Consider the following 22,895-nt stretch of genomic DNA (forward strand, 5'->3'; position numbering starts at 1 on the left):
AAAGGACATGGAACATCATGGGTACACTTGCAATGGCTGCCTGGTATTGTGACGCAATAATTTACATGGTACTGTAGAATGTTAATTTAACTTATGCTAACTGATGTGGCTCCAGCAATGGAATGTATTTTATGTTATGTCCTTTGAGTTGTTAAAACAAATCACAGCCCAAATTGATGGGTACACTTCCTGCTTTGCTACTATGGGTACGCTTGCAATGGCCGCCAGTCCACCCATTATGCATAATTCAATTGAATGGGGATAACCGTTCTATTCATTCTAGTGCTATGGCACGAACAGCCGGGAAAAAAACATTGCAGAAGACCAAAACGTCATAAAATGTCGTCATAATATATGCAAGAACTGTTTCGGATGGGAAGCACTACCATGATAATTTAGCGAAACAGATGGAATGTAGAACACGGGCCTGTGAACATTGTCTTCATATGAATTTGCCACTTCTGAATCAGTCGGTCGTATAGAAAAAATATTTTCTAATTGCTCGAACAGCTCTTGAATCGAGTCTAGAACTGAATTCATATTCATCCGCTTTAGATGCCTCACCAACCTCAGTCAATCAGCAACGGAGTACCCGGATGGAACTGTCATGGCCGCCGTCGCTGAACTGCAAGGCTGAAGAGAAAAGGAAGGTAAATTAATCAACATTAAGCCCTTTTTCAACTGTAGTTTTAACAGTCAAGAATGTCTTATTTCTAACCGTCTATTTCCATTATGAGGTGTTATTTCTCGAGTGGGTGTGAGCAAGCCCTATTTTGTATTCAAATAACCGGTTACACAAGTCGCAACGTAAAGTAATTATGTCAGTATCAAGGATGAAGTTGATCAGTTAAGTAACGTTAGCTAGAACAGTGGGAATTCGCAAGACAAACATTGTTTAATGATTCCTTACACTGGTTTTGTATACGTCCACGTTTCTCAAAGTTAGATAATGTAGAGGCTCTATAGATGGGTTGGTTGAGATGCGCCCAATCCATGGGGCAAAACGGATGAGGTTGGCTTAGATTGTTGACAACGTGTAAACTATATTTTGTCTCCACTGTGTATTGAAAGCATACATTTGCACAATGACCACTTGTTGTTTCTCAAATACATCGTTACAGTTGTTGATTAGTTAGCTATTGAACTAGAATTTTAGCCTTACAAGCCTTACAACTTGTATGTCAGATTAGACAATTTTGTCTAAACAACAATAGATAATTGAGTAGTAACAAGTAGGCTATGACGACTAAAGTGTAATTTCAGGTTAAAAAAAACTCCATACCAGCGGTGACCAACCTTGCGCCACAATCTACTGGGTGAGCAGACTTCTATTCCAGCCCAGCAATAGTACTCTTGATTGTCATCTCATTAGATTTGATAAATTGAATCAGGTGTGTTATTTGCTGGGCTGAAACAGAACCCTGCAAACCTCCAGCGGGGTTGGGCCTCCTCCAATTGTAATGGGTTTGTGATGTTAAACTGTATTTTTGTATACAACAATTGCTGACAGATGGGCTTACACGTATAACCCATGGCATATAGTTCCCGAGTGGCGCAGCATCTCAGTGCTATAGGAGTCACTACAGACCCTGGTTCGATCCTGGGAGTCCTATAGGGCAGCGCCAATAGGCCCAGCGTCGTTAGGGTTTGGCTGTGGTAGGCCGTCATTGTAAATAAGAATTTGTTCTTAACTGACTTGACTAGTAAAATAAATAAAAATTATAATAAATATAGGATACACCTGTCTCTTGGGACATCGCTCTTCATCTGAAAACAGGCTTTCACAGCTTTCCAGATCTTGGGACAGAAAACATCACAAAGAAACAGGCTTCATTATACTGAAATTAGACGGCACTGAATATTATGTTGCTGTTATCGCTCGGTCCTCAGTTTTCCCTTCCAGGGACTGGCACTGGAGAATCTTTTCATGATGTCCTCCCACAAAATGACCTGCCCTATCCAGTACAGTAACCTACACTCTCCCTGGAAAGAGAGACAGCTCCACTGAAAGCTGGAGCTGCAAATTCACCTTCCTTATTTTATTTGTTTATTTTGTCTATATTTAACCTTTTTAACTAGGCTGCTTCCATGGCTGTTATTTACAAATGCATTTGGAGACGTTTTAATTTACAACGATAGCTAGCTAATAGGAAGTTTGCTACCTGATGACATTTATTTCACTTAGCTAAACAGTGTACAGTTAGCTTTTTACAAAATAGTGGGAAATCTTCACTGTTTTTGGTGGTAGCAAAGCGCAGCCATCTGGATGAATGCAGACAATGAAAAAAGTTGGTTCGTCACCAGAGCGGTTTAGAATGTGTTGTGACGTTTGACTTTATCAGCAGGGCCTAAAATTCACTTTTTGTTTCACCAGCCACAGTGGCAGGTAGATGAGAACAATCTACCAGACAAAATAATTTTTTCACCGTAAATGCATAAAAAAACTGACCATGCTTTGGAGGGTTTCCAAAACAGTAAAAGTATTAGTAAGAAGTAAGGTGGTATATTGCTCAATTTCATTTTTTATTTTTACCAAAGTACCAGATGAGACACAAGTTCAGTGTATGTGTGATAGGATGTGTCTGTTTTTTAATCAGATCAACTGTATTCACTGAGCTTGTCTGATGCTTTAAGCGCACTGTTTGATTAAATAATTAAGACACACACACACATTACTAGAGGTAGTCCGACTGCAATTGATTTGATTGTGCTGGCCGGACTCGGACTTGCTGCACTGTATATAATTGTTTTCTTCTTCGAATAAATCACCCAGAACATCAAGTGTTTATTGCGGTCCTTGTTGCTGAAACTGCAACATAGTTACAGCCATTTTTGACTGAAAAGTTTTGATACCGAAATCCCTAATTTGTTTAGGAAAAACATTCCCTTAACCATTGCTCTCTTTACGTGACACATGTCTGCGTCGCAAGCATGTGACCAATAGGACCTGACCTATAGCATATCATAATCACACCAAAATGGTTATAACAAACTCCACACCGTAACACATGTGATAGTGAAATGGATGGAGAGAACATGAGAAACTCAAAATGGGGGGAATGTTTGTTTATTGGTTGCTCAGGACGTAAAGGTGAAGTCAGATGTGTGGAATACAATTGACTACTTGTTGAAAATACTGGAGATCAAGATTGCGTGTGTGCCAAACAGGCGCTGTTAGACTACACTATTTTTTTCTGACCGTTTGGAACAATGTCAACACAAAATAAATTATAAAGGTACCAGATAGTCTGTAATGTTTTGTTTGTTTTTAAGGTGTTACAAAAACAGTCTTTTGCAATTGCAGAAATGGAACGGTTTAAGTATTATTTACATAGAATTATTCAAGGCTCGCTTTATTTTATACTGAACAAAATATAAACGCAACATATGAAGTGTTGGTCCCATGTTTCATGAGCTGAAATAAAAGATCCCAGAAATGTTCCGTACGCACAAAAAGCTTATTTCTCAAGTTGTGCACATATTTGTTTGTCTCTGTTAGTAAGCATTTCTCCTTTGCCAAGATAATCCATCCACCTGATAGGTGTGGCATATCAAGAAGTTGAATAAAACAGCATGATCATTACACAGGTGTACCTTGTACTAGGGACAATAAATCGGCCACTCTAAAATGTGCAGTTTTGTCACACAAAACAATGCCACAAATGTCTCAAGTTTTGAGGGAGTGTGCAATTGGCATGCTGACTGCAAGAAAGTCCACGAGAGCTATTGCTAGAGAATTGATGATAATTTTTCTACCGTAAACTGCCTCCAACTTAGTTTTAGAGAATTTGGCAGTACGTCCAACCGGACTCACAATTACAGACCTTGTGTAATCACACCAGCCCAGGACCTCCACATCCAGCTTCTTTACCTGCGGGTTCGTCTGAGACCAGCCAGCCAGACAGCTGATGAAACTGAGGACTATTGCTCTCTGTAATAAAGCCCTTTTTTTGTATGGAAAAACTCATTCTGATTGGCTGGGCCTGGCTCCCAAGTGTGTGACAGCAATTCAGTGAATGCAACAAGTACTAGATAGACAGACAGAGAGAGAAGATACAAAACACAAGTGTTCAGAGACGATTTTAAAAAAAGTACACTATTTCCCTATAATATTTGTCGAACAAATTCATGTCAAGCTATCACTTCAGTGTTTGCATTTAGCCTACAACATGCCATGAAACTTCTTGAAGCACGGCCCCATCCTACAAAGTGACACAAATTGTAATGATAGTAATTTGACAACCAGTCAGGAAATGCAACAAGTATTAGATCGAAAAAGATTCAGAGAAAAATTCATAATGCTCCCACGCAAAGTAGGCTATTTTATTGATAATGATTCTTACTTCTGTAACAATGTAAAAATGCAAAAAACTCTCGAGATTTTAACAAAATGTAGATAACCTCTCAAGTACAGACTAGGCCTGACTCAAAATGTAGAAATAGTAGCCTACTTCGACAACAATTCAGTGAATTGGATGTGGTGGCAGACAGGTTGGTGTTTAACACCAACCTATCTGGAGAGAAAAATAGACTCCTTCCACTTTTTTAAAAACAACTCCAAAACCCCTACCACTGTTACTTTAGGCCCAGGCTGTGTGGTACAAGGGTGAATGGTGGGACTTGGGGCAGACGCACTCCATGGAAACGTAGGTTTCCCTCTCAGGTGTGCTCTACCTCTGCTTCCGCCTCTCCCTCCTCCTCTTCCATGTTCCTCTTCATGTGCCTCTCCCTCCACACCCCTCTCCCTCCTTCATTCTTCTCTTCCACTTTCCTCCCTCCTCGCTATCCGTCCAATCATCTCTAACTCCTCTTCATCCCTGCCTTCTGCTGCTGAGCCCTGACTCTCCACATCACTTCCCTCGCTTTCATAGACCTAGAGAAACAGTAAGAGGGAGCTGGAGCGGAGCAACACATAGTATACAATTGTGGTCAGGAACATAATCTCTCTCTCACACTGTCTCTCTTTTTATTTAATTTATTTAACCTTTATTTAAGTCAGTTAAGAACAAATTCTTAATTACAATGACAGCTTAGGAACAGTGGGTTAACTGCCTTGTTCAGGGGCAGAACGACATTTTTACCTTGTCAGCTCAGGGATTCGATCTAGCAACCTTTCGGTTACTGGCCCAACGCTCTAACCACCAGGCTACCTGCTGCCCCTTTTCCTTCTTCTCTTTCATTTTCTCAACCATACACATAGTCACTCTTCCTAATAATCACCCTTTAGGGATTTCCATAGTAAATAGTGTGATAGTTACACGACTCACATTACTTACTTACACACGCACACACATTATTCTATCCTCGTGGGGACTTAAAATGTATTTCTATAAAAAAAATCCTATTTTCCCTAACCACAACCCAAATCCTTAACCTAACTGTAACCCTAAACCCGAAAACACCAGTCTCAACGTCAACAGTGAAGAGGCGACGCCGGGATGCTGGCCTTCTAGGCAGAATTGCAAAGAAAAAGCCATATCTCAGACTGGCCGATTTATAAAAAAAAAAAAAAAAAAAAAAAATAAAAAAATAAAAAAAAAATTAAGATGGGCAAAAGAACACAGACCCTGGACAGAAACTCTGCCTACAAGGCCAGCATCCCGGAGTTGCCTCTTCACTGTTGCCGTTGAAACTGGTGTTTTGTGGGTACTATTTAAAGAAGCTGCCAGTTCAGGACTTGTGAGGTGTCTGTTTCTCATATTAGGCACTCTAATATACTGGTCCTCTTGGTCAATTGTGCACCGGGGCCTCCCACTCCTCTTTCTATTCTGGTTAGAGTCAGTTTGTGCTTTTCTGTGAAGGTGATTAGTAGTACACAGCATTGTACCAGATTTTCAGTTTCTTGGCAATTTCTTGCATGGAATAGCCTTCATTTCTCAGAACAAGAATAGACTGACAAGTTTCAGAAGAAAGTTCTTTGTTTCTGGCCATTTTGAGCCTGCAATCGAACCCACAAATGCTTATGCTCCATAATCAACTAGGCCAGTTTTATTGCTTCTTTAATCAGAACAACAGTTTTCAGCTGTGCTAACATAATTGCAAAAGGGTTTTCTAATGATCAATTTGCCTTTTAAAATGATAAACTTGGATTAGCTAACACAATGTGCCAATGGACCACAGGAGTGATGGTTGCTGATAATGGGCATCTGTACACCTATGTAGATATTCCTATAACTCCAGCTACAATAGTAATTTACAACATTAACAATGTCTACACTGTATTTCTGATCAATTTGATATTTTAATGGACAAAATGTGGTTTTCTTTAAAAAACAAGGACATTTATAAGTGACCCCAAACTTTTGAACGGTAGTGTACATATGAGATAAGTAATGCGAGATATGTAAACACTCTGTGGTGTTATTACAGTGACTAGTGTTCCATTTATTAAAGTGGCCAATGATATCAAGTCTGTAGGTAGGCAGCCGCCTCTCTGTGCTAGAGGTCAACCGATTATGATTTTTCAACGCCGATACCGAATATTGGAACACCAAAAAATGCTGATACCGATAATCAGCCTTTCAAACTATTTTTTAAAACTTAATACATCAATAAAATCAATTTAGTCTCAAATAATGAAACATGTTCAATTTGGTTTAAATAATGCAAAAAAAAACAAAGTGTTGAAGGAGAAAGTAAAAGTGCAATATGTGCCATGTAAGAAAGCTAACGTTTAAATTCCTTGCTCAGAACATGAGAACATATGAAAGCTGGTGGTTCCTTTTAACATGAGTCTTCAATATTCCCAGGTAAGAAGTTTTAGGTTGTAGTTATTTTGGGACTATTTCTCTATACGATTTGTATTTCATATACCTTTGACTATTGGATGTTATAATATGTACTTTAGTATTGCCAGCCTATTCTCGGGAGTTGATAGGCTTGAAGTCATAAACAGCGCAATGCTTGAAGCACAGCGAAGAGCTGCTGGCAAACGCAGTAAAGTGCTGTTTGAATGAATGCTTACGAGCCTGCTGCTGCCTACCACCGCTCAGTCAGACTGCTCTATCAAATCATAGACTTAATTATAATATAATAACACACAGAAATACGAGCCTTAGGTCATTAATATTGTCAAATTCAGAAACTATCATTTTTGAAAACAAAATGTTTATTCTTTCAGTGAAATACGGAACCGTTACGTATTTTATCTAACGGGTGGCATCCATAAGTCTAAATATTGCTGTTACATTGCACAACCTTCAATGTTTTGTCATAATTATGTAAAATTCTGGCAAATTAGTTCGCAACGAGCCAGGCGGCCCATACTGCTGCATATACCCTGACTCTGTTGCACAGAACACAAGAGAAGTGACACAATTTCCCTAGTTAAAATAAATTAATGTTAGCAGGCAATATTAACTAAATATGCAGGTTTAAAAATATATACTTGTGTATTGATTTTAAGAAAGGCGTTGATGTTTATGGTTAGGTACACATTGGTGCAACGACAGTGCTTTTTTTCGCGAATGCGCTTGTTAACCTATCTGGTATTCCACCTTCACAGCAGCCAGTGAAATTGCAGGGCGCCAAATTCAAAACAGAAATCCCATAATTAAAATTCCTCAAACATACAAGTATTATACACCATTTTAAAGAAACTTCTTGTAAATCCAGCCACAGTGTCCAATTTCAAATAGGCTTTACGGCGAAAGGACACTTTGCGATTTATGTTAGGTCAGCGCCTAGACACAGAAACCCATACAGCCGTTTTCCAACCAAGGAGAGTGTCACGAAAGTCAGAAATAGCATTACAATTAATCACTTACCTTTGATGATCTTCATCTGGTGGCACTCCCAGGTCTCCATGTTAGACAACAGTTTGTTTTGTTCGATAAAGTTCATCATGTCCAAATACCTCTGTGTTGTTGGTCCGTTTAGTTCAGAAATCCAAAGGCACAATGCGCGCTCTCAACACCAAGACGAGAAGTCAAGAAAGTACAATAAAAGATAGTAGAAACATGTGAAATGATGTTTAAAATCAATCCTCAGGTAGTTTTTGTCATAAATAATCAATAATATTTAAACCAGACAAAAGCTTCGTCAATGGAAAAGGTAAACAAGAAATGTGCGCTCCCGATCACGTGCTTGGTTCATGTCTGGAAATGTCCACTGTCCTCTCATTGAAAGCGGTGTATCTCCCTCATTTTTAAAAAGCCTGAAGAATGCCTAAAGACTGGTCACACGTTGAGGAAGCCATAGAGATCGTGAACTAGGTCCTAAGTCTTGTATGGCGGATAGGCTTTCAATGGAAAAACAGCCTTTCAAAATAATATTACTTCCTGGTTAGATTTTCCTCGGGTTTTCGCCTGCCATATCAGTTCTGTTACACTCACAGACATTATTTTAATAGTTTTGGAAACTTTTGTGTTTTCTATCCAAATCTACTAATTATATGTATATCCTAGCTTATGGGCCTGAGTAGCAGGCCGTTTAATTTGGGCACGCTTTTCATCCAAAATTCCGAATGCTGCCTCCTACCCTAGTGAAGTTAAATCACCCGCTTGGCAAAGTAGGCTGTGATTCAATGAGAAATTAACAGGCACCGCATCAATTATATGCAACGCAGGACAAGCTAGATGAACTAGTAATATCATCAACAATGTGTAGTTAACTAAGATTGATTATTTTTTATAAGATACGTTTAATGCTAGCTAGCACCTTCCCTTGGCTCCTTGCTGCACTCGCATAACAGGTAGTCAGCCTGCCACGCAGTCTCCTCGTGGAGTGCAATGTAATCGGCCATGATCGGTGTCCAAAAATGCAGATTACCCATTGTTATGTAAACTTGAAATCGGCCCTAATTAACCTCTCTAGGGTATGTCGGACGGTAGCGTCTCACCTCGTCAACAGCCAGTGAAACTGCAGGGCGCCAAATTCAAAACAACAGAAATCCCATAATTTACAACACTTGTTGTAAATCCAGCCACAGTGTCCAATTTCAAAAAGGCTTTACGACGAAAGCAAACCAAACAACTATGTTAGGTCAGAGCCAAGTCACAGAAAACACAGCCATTTTTCCAGCCAAAGAGAGAATTCACAAAAAGCAGAAATATAGATAAAATTAATCACTAACCTTTGATGATCTTCATCAGATGACACTCATAGGACTTCATGTTACACAATATTACACATGAATGTTTTGTTCGGTAAAGTTCATATTTATATCCAAAAATCAGAGTTTACATTGGCGCGTTATGTTCAGTAGTTCCAAAACATTCTGTGATTTTGCCGAGAGGCACATCAATATACAGAAATAGTCATCATAAATGTTGATGAAAATACAAGGGTTATACATGGAATTTTAGATACACTTCTCCTTAATGCAACCGCTGTGTCAGATTAAAAAAGACAACAAATCAACCCAAAGAGATATCCGCCATGTTGGAGTCAACAGAAGTCTGAAATAGCATTATAAATATTCACTTACCTTTGATCTTCATCAGAATGCACTCCCAAGAATCCCAGTTCCACAATAAATGTTTGTTTTGTTCGATAATGTTCATAATTTATGTCCAAATTCCTCCTTGTTGTTCGCGTGTTCAGTACACAATCTAAACAAGAAGTTATATTACAGTCCGTAGAAACATGTTAAACGAAGTATAGAATCAATCTTTAGGATGTATTAACATAAATCTTCAATAATGTTCCAACCAGAGAATTCCTTTGTCTTCAGAAATGCAATGAAACTCAAGCTAACTCTCGTGGCACTCTGGGAGAGAATTTACTCAATCCCCTCTCATTCACCCCCACTTCACAATAGAAGCATCAAACAAGGTTCTATAGACTGTTGACATCTAGTGGAAGCCTTAGGAAGTGACCCCATTAGTCGAAGCCTTAGGAAATGACCCCATTTCCACTGTATCTTGGATAAGCAAAGAGTTGAAAACCTACAAACCTCAGATTTCCCACTTCTTGGTTCGATTTTTTTTCTCAGGTTTTTGCCTGCTATATGAGTTCTGTTATACTCACAGACATTATTCTAACAGTTTTAGAAACTTCCGAGTGTTTTCTATCCAAATCTACTAATAATATCATGATTCTGTCAAGTTTTAAGTTCATCATTCACCAGTAGTGGGTCCTGCGTGCTCTGGGCATTACTGAATCAAATGAACAAAATTAGTCGAAAGATTTGTTCTTTTGACCGAACGAATTGAAAAGATCTGAGGCAATAAAAGCTGAACTTCACTACAACCACCACTGCAGGATCAGTTTTCTTGGTTGGGTCAAAAGACATGGGTTATGTGCTAATACCTAACCTCAAAAGGGTCCTGTGCAAATAATGCTGAAATTACAAAACCAGCTATTTAGACTGCCCTTTATACTACCCACCTAATCATTGATAACTATAATTTTTTTTGATGCATGAAGTACACTAAATAACAATATCGGGCCGACTCATACAACCACTAAGAGCGTGAAGTGTGAGCCTACACTTCTGTGCTGTTGTCCAGCGGAGCTTCACGTGGCAGCACAGTGAAGCATACCTGTGCAGATACTTTGTGTGAGTTCGTCTTGCATTGCGCTCATCTGCAATCTTATCGGTTCATCCTGCTGCTTGTGGCAACGTCATAGTGCACAATCTTAACATTACCCTTCATTCAACCATAACCATAATCTTTACCTTACCCTTTAATATTTAACCAATTAACACAGAAATGTATGATTACAATAAATGGACATCAAAACCATGTAATCAGTCCACACAATAAATGGTAGCCGTAGTATTGATCATTTTGCTATTTTTCTGACAGCTCGCGGAGCGTATCCCCACATAACCAACCCCGAGGGAGAAGACACAACATTGATGATAAGGCTTCCTTGGAAGGGGTAAAGGTAAATTCACATACCGGTAGTAATATTATAAACAGAGGAGGTCATTTCTGACGTTTTTTTTTGTTGAGGAAGTGTTCTATTGAGTTCAGTCTTGATAATTTTGTAAAATATGAATTAGGTTATGTGCATACAACAGACATACAGTATTTATACCTATTTCAGTACATTTTCTTTTGTCATGGTGTCCTTTAATCTGTTTAGGCTACCACAATTCTAATCTCTGATATGAGGCAATTGGACCAACAAATGTGCTCATGCTCTGTGGAAGCTGTATTTCTTAGTGGTAACAATGGGATATAACACAGATTTCAGTGTGACCATAATCTTGATTGCAATGAAAATGCCACAAGAATATAGCAGGAAAACATCTGAACTCACACCCGAACTGTGTGAAGTCATCATTGTTTAAGTTTTCTATGCCTCACCAATGGGGATCATTATGTGCATGCAAGGAGATCACCTCATGTTCATACGGCTGTCGATGTTTGTTGCAATGTCCCCTTGATGCTTATTTTGACCACTTCCATCTCTTCAGATACAGAAATTGCTGATGGGCAATGTTTCATAAAAATTATAATTATTGGCTGTGGTCTGATTCCTGAAATAAGACAAAATTGAGGCTAATTCGGGGTCCAGAGCCGTGATAGTCCGACAAGGCATTGTGACATAGCTATGCGGCTCTGAGACCACGGTCCATCGGGGGGACACAGACCGACAGCGCACCTCCCCAAAATTCCCAGCCAACATGGCACCACATTCGTGGAGTCTATTCATTCTTAATGTTGTGACAGTTGGAGAAACAACTCGAGCCGCGCTGAGAATTTGAAACGAATGAAATGTTCAATAACGCTGACTCGAACAAGGTTTGGACTCTGATTAGCGCTTTAACTCTTTCAATAGTTTTGCATTTATATTGCACGCTTAATTACTGAATGTATTTCATGATTTCTAATCAAATTTTATTGGTCACATGCACATTGTTAGCAGATGTTAATGCGAGTGTAGCGAAATGCTTGTGCATCTAGTTCCGACAATGCAGTAATAACCAACAAGTAATCTAACAAATTTACTACAACTACCTTATACACACAAATGTAAAGGGATGAATAAGAATATGTACATATAAATATATCGATGAGTTATGGCCATGCGGCATAGGCAAGATGCAGTCGATGGTATAGAATACAGTATATACATATGAGATGAGTAATGTAGGATATGTAGACGTTATTTAAAGTGACTAGTGATAACTTTATTAAATCAATTTATTAAAGTGGCCAGAGATTTGAGTCAGTATGTTGGTAGCAGCCTCTATGTTAGTGATGGCTGTTTAACAGTCTGATGGCATTAAGATAGAAGCTGTTTTTCAGTCTCTCGGTCCCAGCTTTGATGCACCTATACTGACCTCGACTTCTGGATGATAGCGGGGTGAACAGGCAATGGCTCGGGTGGTTGTTGTCCTTGATCTTTTTGGCCTTCCTGTGACATCGGGTGGTGTAGGTGTCCTGGATGGCAGGTAGTTTGCCCCCGGTGATGCGTTGTGCAAACCACACCACCCTCTGGACAGCCTTGCATTTGAGGGCGGTGCAGTTGCCGTACCAGGCGGTGATACAGCCCGACAGGATGCTCTCGATTGTGCACCTGTAAAAGTTTGAGTGTTTTTGATGACAAGTCACATTTCTTCAGCCTCCTAAGGTTGAAGAGTCGCTGCTGCGCCTAATTCACCACGCTGTCTGTGTGGGTGGACCAATTCAGTTTGTCTGTGATGTGTACGCAGAGGACTTTAACGTTCCACCTTCTCCTCTTCTTGCCCATCGATGTGGATGGGAGGTGCTCCCTCTCCTGTTTCCTGAAGTCCACAATAATCTCCTTTGTTACGTTGACGTTGAGTGTGAGGTTATTTTTCCTGACACCACACTCCGAGGGCCCTCACCTCCTCCCTGTAGGCTGTCTCGTCGTTGTTGGTAATCAAGCCAACCACTGTATTGTCGTCTGCAAACTTGATGATTGAGTTGGAGGCGGGCATGGTCACGCAGTCATGGGTGAACAGGGAGTACAGGAGAGGGCTGAGAACGCACCCTTGTGGGGCCCCAGTGTTGAGGATCAGCAGCGTGGAGATGTTGTTTCCTACCTTCACCACCTGGGGGCGGCCGTCCGCTGGAGTTAATGACAAGTTTGGAAGGTACTATGGTGTTAAATGCTGAGCTGTAGTCAATGAACAGCATTCTTACCTATGTATTCCTCTTGTCCAGATGGGATTGTGCAGTGTGATGGCGATTGCATCGTCAGTGGACCTATTGGGGCGGTAAGCAAATTGGAGTGGGTCTAGGGTATCAGGTAGGGTGAAGGTGATATGATCCTTGACTAGTCTCTCAAAGCACTTCATGATGACAGAAGTGAGTGCAACAGGGCAGTAGTCATTTAGTTCAGTTACCTTGGCTTTCTTTGGTACAGGAACAATGGTGGCCATCTTGAAGCATGTGGGGACAGTAGACTGGGATAAGGATTGATTATGTCTGTCAACACACCATCCAGCTGGCCTGCGCATGTTCTGAGGACGCGGCTAGGGGTGACGTCTGGGCCGGCAGCCTTGCGAAGAAAAGCACGTTTAAATGTTTTTCTCACGTTGGCTGCGGTGAAGGACAGCCCACAGGCTTTGGTAGCGGGCCGTGTCAGTAGCACTGTATTGTCCTCAAAGCGAGCAAGTTGTTTAATTTGTCTGGGAGTAAGACGTCAATGTCCGCGACGGGGCTTGTTTTCTTTTTGTAATACACAGCTGTGTCTAATCGAAGAGAGTTCTCTTGGAGATAATGCGGTTGGCATTTGATAGTAAGGAATTCTAGGTCAGGTGAACAAAAGGACTTGAGTTCCTGTATGATGTTGTGGTTACACCATGAAATTTTAAATTGAAGTCAATGAATATTGACTTTGTAGACTCTACACTTACACTCGACTCTACACTCTACACTTAACTTCTTATGGGCAGGTGGGACGGTAGCGTCCCACCTGGCCAACATCCGGTGAAATTGCATTGCGCGAAATTCAAACTACAGTATTATATATATTTAACTTTCATAAAATCACAAGTGTAAGACAACAAAATAAAGCTTCACTTCTTGTTAATCGAGCCACTGTCAGATTTCAAATAGGCTTTACGGCGAAAGCACACCATGCAATTATCTGAGGAGAGCGCCCCGCTTACAAACACATGAAAAACATATTTCAAACAGGCAGGTGTGACACAAAAGTCAGAAATAGCGATATAAAAAATGCCTTGCCTTTGATGATCATCTTCTGTTGGTACTCCAAAAGGTCCCAGTTACATCACAAATGGTCCTTTTGTGCGATAATGTCCTTCTTTATATCCATAGAAACTCAGTTTAGCTGGCGCGCTTCAGTCAATAATCCACCCAGTTTTCCTCCATCAAAATGCATTGAAAATGAATCCCAAACGTTACTAATAAAGTTTTCCAAACAAGTCAAACAACGTTTATAATCAAACCTTAGGTACCCTAATACGTAAATTAACGATCAAATTTAAGACGGAGAATCGTTATGGTCTTTACCGGAGAAAAATACCAAAGAACGCGCTCTCTTCCACGCACTTGGAAACACTATAGCCAAAATGGGAGCCACTTTGAAAAACTACAATTTCTGGCAAATTTTTCAAAAAATCAGCCTGAAACTCTTTCTAAAGACTGTTGACATCTAATGGAAGCCCTAGGAACTGCAATCTGGGAGGACTTGGCCTTATAAAAGTGAGCCATTGAAAATAGTGGTAAGCTGAATTTTTTTGGGGGGGGGGGGTTTGTCCTCGGGGTTTTGCCTGCCATATCAGTTCTGTTATACTCACAGATATAATTGTAACAGTTTTAGAAACTTTAGAGCAGGGGTGTCAAACTCATTCCACGGAGGGCCTAGTGTCTGCAGGTTTTTGGTTTTTCCTTTCAATAAAGCCCTAGACAACCAGGTGTGGGGAGTTCCTAACTAATTAGTGATGTTAATTCATCAATCAAGTACAAGGGAGGAGCGAAAACCCGCAGACACTCGGCCCTCCGTGGAATGAGTTTGACACCTGTGCTTTAGAGTGTTTTCTATCCAAATCTACCAATTATATGCATATCCTAGCTTCTGGGCCTGAGTAACAGGCAGTTTACTCTGGGCACACTTTTCATCCGGATGTCAAAATACTGCCCCCTACCCAGGAGAGGTATTCGAGTAAGTAAGTACAACAGTCAGTAAAATGCATTCTATCACAGCGTTGCCCCTGTCTTTTAGTTTACTTACATTCAAAGAGGTACAGTTAAAGGAAATTTTCACCCCAAAAATATGTATTTTATTTATTAACTTCATTAGTCCATGGTTGAAATAGCTGACATGTAAACCATTTTGGGGCTATCAAGTTTTCAAGATGTATTACTCTCAAAATACAGAAATGGAGCCGGTATGATGAATAATGAATCATATGATGCAAAATGTATCATACTGGCTGTATTTCTGGGCATGATTTGGAAGCTTGCTGTATTGCCAACATGACTAGCTAAGCCATACAATATGATCTTAGTGTTAGACATTCACAAGGCATTTCAAAGAAATGGATCGTATTTTGTTGCATTTAGAAGGGAGTAATGAGTGCATTCAGGTGCGTGTGTCCCGGTGAATTTTCTTTACAATCAACAAACAGGCTCATTCTGTTCAGAACAACCCAAGGTATGATGCCATGTCATCTTGTAACTGTACATCAAACATAGTGATGATCATAAACGTAGACACTGTATATTACATGAGTTAGAAGATTTGGAAATGTGCAGTGCACGTTTGGACTCATGCGTTTGGCTTGCTTCTATGACATCGTAGCGGTATTTATTATTATCCTCTCATCTTTCAAAATACATAGACATTTTAATTGACGTTGTTTCCCTCACTCGGACAACAAAACATTTGTTAAAGTTCCCCAATTACCGGGGAGGATGGGGGCAACTTCTTATGGTGCTTAAGTTCAGAAAGGCCATCAGTCAAAACCCATACAGCGCTGTAAAGCACAGAGCCAGAGTTCTGACGTCATGTATAGCATGTTACTGTACAGCCACTACGTTCAAATATAGGCACTTATTAGTGCCCAAATCCGCCATGTTCAACCCTTACAGTGCATTCGGAAAGTATTCAGACCCCTTGACTTTTTCCACATTTTGTTACATTACAGCCTTATTCTAACACCCCATTAAAAACAGGTTTTTAGAAATGTTTGCAAATGTATAAATAATTAACTTAAATACCTTATTTTCATATGTATTCAGACCCTTTGCTATGAGACTCGAAATTGAGCTCAGGTGGATTATTTTTGCATTGCTCATCCTTGATGTTTCTGCAACTTGATTGGAGTCCACCTGTGGTAAATTCAATTGATTGGACATGATTTGGAAATGCACACACCTGTCTATATAAGGTCCCACAGTTAGCAGTGCATGTCAGAGCAAAAACCAAACCATGAGGTCAAAGGAATTGTCCATAGCGCTCCAAGACAGGATTGTGTCGAGGCACAGATCTGGGTAAGGGTACCAAAACATTTCTGCAGCATTGAAGGTCATTAAATGGGAGAAGTTTGGAACCACCAAGACTCTTCCTAGAGCTCGCTGCCTGGCCAAACTGTGCAATCGGGGGTGAAGGGCCTTTGTCAAGGAGGTGATCACGAACCCAATGGTCACTCTGACAGAGTTCCTTTGTGGAGATGGGAGAACCTTCAAGAAAGACAACCATCTCACTCCATCAATCAGGCATTTATAGTAGAGTGGCCAGACAGAAGCCACTCCTCAGTAAAAGGCACATGTCAGCCTTATTGGAGTTTGCCAAAAGGCACCTAAATGACTCTCAGACCATGAGAAACAATAGTCTCTGGTCTGATGAATCCAAGATTGAACTCTTTGGCCTGAATGCCAAGCGTCACGTCTGGAGGAAACCTGGCACCACCCCTACGGTGAAGCATGCTGCTGGTAGCATTATGCTGTGGGGATGTTTTTCAGCGGCAGGGACTGGGAGAATGGTCAGGATCGAGGGAAAGATGAACAGAGCAAAGTACAGAGATCCTTTTTGTTTAATCATTTTTGAAATGCAAGAGAAAGGCCCAGGTGCAATTTAAATGTTGGACACTAGACGGCAGCAGTGTATGTGCGTAATTTTAGGCTGATTTCAATTAACCATATCTGTTCAAAATGTTGTATCAAGACTGCCCAAATGTGCCTAATTGGTTTATTAATAGATTTTCAAGTTCGTAATTGTGCACTCTCCTCAAACAATAGCATGGTATTATTTCAGTGTAATAACTACTGTTAATTGGACAGTGCAGTTAGATTAACAAGAATTTAAGCTTTCTGCCCATATCAGATATGTTTGTCCTGGGATTTCTTTTGTTACTTACAAACTCATGCTAATTACTGTCGTAGCGTGACAATCATTAAATGTGAAGGCTGTTATATTATCAAATCAATTCTCTGTGTAATTATTCCTTACGTGATTAAACTATTTATGTACATTTTAATTAACTGGGACATCAGGGCACCACGGGAAAATGTTTTTAAAGAGTCAATTTCCCAAATTAACTCTTCAGATATTTTCATATCTTATCGATTACAGATTTATATTAATGTATTATTACCTCATCAGTCTCATTCCTGAACGTCGCAAACCCTTGGATATCTGCACGAACCCTAGCATAAATCATGAATCAGCGATATACAAATTGGCTTAATTATTTATTTACTAACTAACTAATCAATTACAGAATTACATAAACACACAGTAGATCATCATTGGTTACGAACAAGACACAAAGAAAATATCCCTAATGGACGAAACCGATATGACTGCTTGGTAGACAAAGGAAATGGGTGGGGACAGCTCAAGAGCAGCAAACTACAGTTGATACCTACAGTCATGGAAATGCTAATACTTTGAACATGAACAACCGCTCATTCTAAAATAATTTACACGTTTACGAGTGTATGCCAATGTTTTCCCTCTCGGCGATCGCCGGTCCGTCTGCTGGATAGTCAGTCAACAGAAAGTCTCTGGTTTGTTCACCAGAGATCAGTCTTCCGTAGTTGTAGCTTGTTATAATGGATACGTCAGGGTACCATTCGGAAATGTTCTTGAGAATAGATCTTTCAGAGTACCATTGTTCTTAAATCGGCTGCGTTTACCAGACTAAAGTATTTAAACAGCTGAAGCCTGAATAATTGTTCTTTAGTTTGTAGATTTCTTAGCCATTTCAACATGGGGATCCCGTCCCTGCGACATGGGGATCCCGTCCCTGCGTTATCTTAACTAATTAAAATGTCACGAGTCCTTTTTATTAACTCTGTGGAAAGGGGTGTTTCATGATGTTTGGGTATAATGTATGTGCTCACGAGGGCGTGGCCACTGACTGGATAAACTTTACATGAAAAAAGCATTTTCTCATTTAGAAGACTAAAGTCACATTTAAGAACAAATTCTTAATTTACAATGAGGTCCTACCCCGGCCAAACCCTAACCCAGACGAATCTGGCTAATTGTACCCTATTGGACTCCCAATCACAGCCGATTGTGATACAGCCTGGAATTGAACTAGGGTCTGTAGTGACGCCTCTAGCACTGAGATGCAGTGCCTTAGACGGCTGCGCCACTCGGGAGCCCTCGGAGGTTAGTACCTCTGTAGGCCTCCCGTACTAAGCAACACTAACTGTTGAACGAGGAAGAGCTAGAGTTTGTTTGAAAGTGATTTGGAAAGTTCTTGATAGCTACCTAGCTTCTTAGTTTTGATCCCGCGACGCAGTTGGCATCAGTTGCTGGGACTGCTTGTTAGGGCTGGGCGATATGACGATATATATCGTGTGATGATGGAGCATAATATATCTATAATTTATTTCGTTGTCACATATCACACTCTTTACGGCAACATTTTTAGTCAATTGGACGACGCTTTGCGTTCGTGTGGAAGGAAATTTGCAACACAAACAAACATGAAGGAGAGTGAATGTGACACAGAGCACGGAGACATGGAGCTCGTACCTAATAGGGGCTACTTCTGTCGCATGGAAGTGGTTTTGGTATGGAAGTATGACACAAACCAGAAAACCGTCCTCTGCAAATTATGCCACAGGCCGGTCCCGACAACAGGCTCAAACACCACTAACCTCTTTTACCACCTACGCAAGAATCATGTGAAACAGTACGGAGAGAGTCTACGGATGAGACCCCAAAAAGTACAAGAGTGCTCAAAACAAAACCTCCGACTCAGAACGTTGCAAGAGGCTTTTGCCCGCGGCAAACCATATGGCAAAGAATCACGAAGATGGAATGAGAACAGCTGCCGTTACAACTTACATCTGCAAAGACATGGCCCCAATTTACACTGTCGAGAAACGGGGGTTTTGTGAGTTGGTGCGGACACAAGGTACCAAATGCAAATTGTATCGTTATCGGGATATGAAATTACCTATATCGTGAGATTTTTGCCATATCACCCAGCCCTACTGCTTGTCTCTTTCCAGTGATCCTGCCAACCGATCAATCAATTAAATGTCTTTTTAAAGCCCTTCTTACATCAGCTGATGTCAAAGTGCTGTACAGAAACCCAGTTTAAAACCCTAAACCGCAAGCAATGCAGGTGTAGAAGCACGGTGACTCCCTAGAAAGGCCAGAAACTAGGAAGAAACCTAGAGATGAACCAGGCTATGAGGGGGGTGAACAGGTCAGGGTTCCATAGCTGCAGGCAGAACAGTTGAAACTGGAGCAGCTGCACGACCAGGTGGACTGGGGACAGCAAGGAGTCATCAGGCCAGGTAGTCCTGAGGCATGGTCCTAGGGCTTAATCTACTCAAGTGACGTACCCCTCCTAGGGACGGCATGGAAGACCACAAGTAAGCCAGTCACTCAGCCCCCGTAATAGGGTTTGAGGCTGAGAATCCCATTGGAGAGGTGGAACTGACCAGGCAGAGCCAGCAAGGGCGGTTTGTTGCACCAGTACCTTTACGTTCACCTCCACACTCCTGGGCCAGACTACACTCAATCATAGGACCTACTGAAGAAATTAGTCTTAAATAAAGACTTAGTTTGAGACCGAGTCTGCGTCTCTCACATGGAAAGGCAGACCATTCCATAAAATGGAGCTCCATATGATAAAGCCCTGCCTCCAGCTGTTTGCTTAGAAATTCTAGGGACAGTAAGGAGGCCTGCCTCTTGTGACCGTAGCGTATGTATAGGTATGTACGGCAGGACCAAATCTGAAGGATATGTAGAAACAAGGACAAACTGGAAAACCCACCACCGGCCCAGGTGATAGGCCCAGGCCAATAGTGGTCAAGTTCCTGAGGTTCAAGGACAAGGTAGCTGTTCTGAAAAGAGCCAAGAACTTGAGAGGAACGTATATCTTCCTCAACGAGGACTATCCTGAAGATGTGCCCCAGAAGAGCAAAGAACTGATCCCAGTCATGAAAGCTGCCAGAGCGCATGGGGACATTGCGTACATCCGCTATGACAGGTTCATTGTCCACCTTCCCTCCCAGAAGCCTGGAAGGGATGAGAAAGCCAAGCCTATGGGTTCGTAGCCTCAACCCCGCAGCACACACACACACCAATTGATTAATGGACTGCTGAATGTATATATTTTTTGTCTCTTGATTTGTATGCTCTTTTCAGTATTATGTCCATCTCTGATAAGCTATCCAGGAAAATAGCCCATATTAATATATGTAGGTAAATGAAATCAATAACTTGCTAACATCAGATAACATTCATATATTATTTGTTTTTGAGACTCACTTAGATAATGATTTTGATACATCAGTAGCAATACAAGGATATAACATTTATAGAAGAGATAGAAATGCTCATGGGGGACGTGTTTCTGTATGTATTCATAGCCATATCCCTGTAATACTTAGAGAGGATCTTATGTCAAGTGTTATTGAAGTGTTGTGGTTGCAGGTTCACTTGGCACATCTACAGCCTTTTCTTTTGGGGTGTTGCTATAGGCCTCCAAGTGCTAACAGTCAGTTTCTAAATAATATGTGTGAAATGCTTGATAGTGTATGTGATGTAAACAGAGGTCTACTTTCTTGGGGACCTCAATATTGACTGGTTTTCATCAAGCTGTCCGCTCAAGAGGAAGCTATATCCGTACCCATTGGACGCAGTGATCACAATATAGTGGCTATATCCAGGAAAGCCAAAGTTCCAACAGCAGGGCCTAAAATAGTGTATAAGAGATCATACAAAAGATTTTGCTGGGACTCTTATGTGGATGATGTTAAAAATATTTGTTGGTCTGATGTGATTAGATGTGATGTGATCCAGATGCTGCACTTGACGAATTTTATGAATTTGCTTCTTCCAATAACTGACTGTTAGAACGGTTAAGGCTCCATGGATTGATGAGGAATTGAAAAACTGTATGCTTGAAACAGATGGGGCAAACGGAGTGGCTATTAAGTCTGGCTGCACATCTGACTGGCTTACTTACTGCAAATTGAGAAGTTATGTGACTAAACTCAACAAAAATAAGAACTTTATTATGATGCCAAGATCAATGATGGGAAAAAACGTGTGTACTTTAAATAAAATTATGGGCAGAAATTCAAATTCAACTCCATCGTTCATCGAATCAGATGGCTTATTCATCACAAAACCATTTGATGTTGCCAATTATTTTAGTGATTATTTCATTGGCAAAGTGAGCAAACTTAGTCAGGAAATGCCCACAACGAACAGTGGGCAATTTTATTAATTCATTAGAAAACTAATAATGAAAGAAAAGCAGTGCAAGTTTGAATTTTGTAAAGTCACTGTGGGAGAGGTGGACAAATTGTTATCGATAAAAATGACAAACCATCTGGCATTGACAACTTAGATGGAAGGCTACTGAGGATGGTGGCTGACTATAGCCACTCCTGTCTGTCATATCTTTAATATGAGCCTAGAGGAAAGTCTTTGTTCTCAGGCCTGGAGGGCTTTACTTCTGTTCTAACAGCAGACCTATACGCTTGCTACCAGCTCTTAGCAAACTGTTGGAAAAATTGTGTTTGACCAAATACAATGCTATTTCTCTGTAAACAAATTACAAACAGTCTTTCAGCATGCTTATAGAGAAGGACACTCAACATGTACTGCCCTGACACACATGAATGATGATTGGTTGAAATAAATTGATAATAAGAAGGTTGTGGGAGCTGTGCTGTTCGAGTTCAGTGCATCCTTTGATATTGTTGACCATAACCTGTTGTTGAAAAAACATACAGTGGGGAGAACAAGTATTTGATACACTGCCGATTTTGCAGGTTTTCCTACTTACAAAGCATGTAGAGGTCTGTAATTTGTATCATAGGTACACTTCAACTGTGAGATACAAAAATCCAGAAAATCACATTGTATGATTTTTAAGTAATTAATTTGCATTTTATTGCATGACATAAGTATTTAATCACCAACCAACCAGTAAGAATTCTGGCTCTCACAGACCTGTTAGTTTTTCTTTAAGAAGCCCTCCTGTTCTCCACTCATTACCTGTATTAACCTGTTGAGGATGGGGGCGCTGTTGAGACTATTTATGCTAATTGGGTAATTTTTGAAACGGCTTCCCACAAAATCCTTGATCGTACAATATGCATATTATTATTATTATTGGATAGAAAACAGTCTATAGTTTCTATAGGAGTTTAAATTTTGTCTCTAAGTGGAACAGAGCCCATTCTACAGCAATTTCCCTGACATGGAGTCAGATTTGAGAAATGTTGGCCACTGTTCTGAAGTCAGTTAAAAGGGCACTGTTATTGCTATGACTATACGGACACTTCTTACGTCTTCCCCTGGATGCCTTTACGTGATGACGATTCCAATGGGGTCGATTGCGCGTTCACAGGCACTACAAATGAAAAAACCCTGAGGCTAGCAAGTCTTTTCTTGGTGCGTAACGCGCGTGGAAGACACCGACCCGCTCCTGTTCCAAGCGTTAGTTTAGCCTGTTATATTTCTCCGGTCATCTTTTCACTCGTTATAGGAGTTAAAAACATCATAAGGTAGTTAATTTA

At 40.6% G+C, this 22,895-nt stretch overlaps 1 protein-coding gene across 2 annotated transcripts in view; it reads left to right on the forward strand.

Moving 5' to 3' along the window:
- Window positions 1-317: 317 nt before the first annotated feature.
- Window positions 318-22,895, forward strand: part of LOC129860420 (zinc finger protein 518A-like) — a 37,269-nt gene continuing 14,691 nt past the window's right edge. The window contains exons 1-2 of one of the 2 annotated variants that reach the window (XM_055930807.1): window positions 318-650; window positions 10,752-10,833. The gene's annotated coding sequence lies outside the window, so the exon portion shown is untranslated. The remainder of the gene's footprint in view (window positions 651-10,751; window positions 10,834-22,895) is intronic. The other variant, XM_055930808.1, reaches the window with a different exon arrangement.

The sequence above is a fragment of the Salvelinus fontinalis genome, chromosome 8, assembly GCF_029448725.1.
Source record: "Salvelinus fontinalis isolate EN_2023a chromosome 8, ASM2944872v1, whole genome shotgun sequence".
Classification (NCBI taxonomy): Eukaryota; Metazoa; Chordata; class Actinopteri; order Salmoniformes; family Salmonidae; genus Salvelinus; species Salvelinus fontinalis.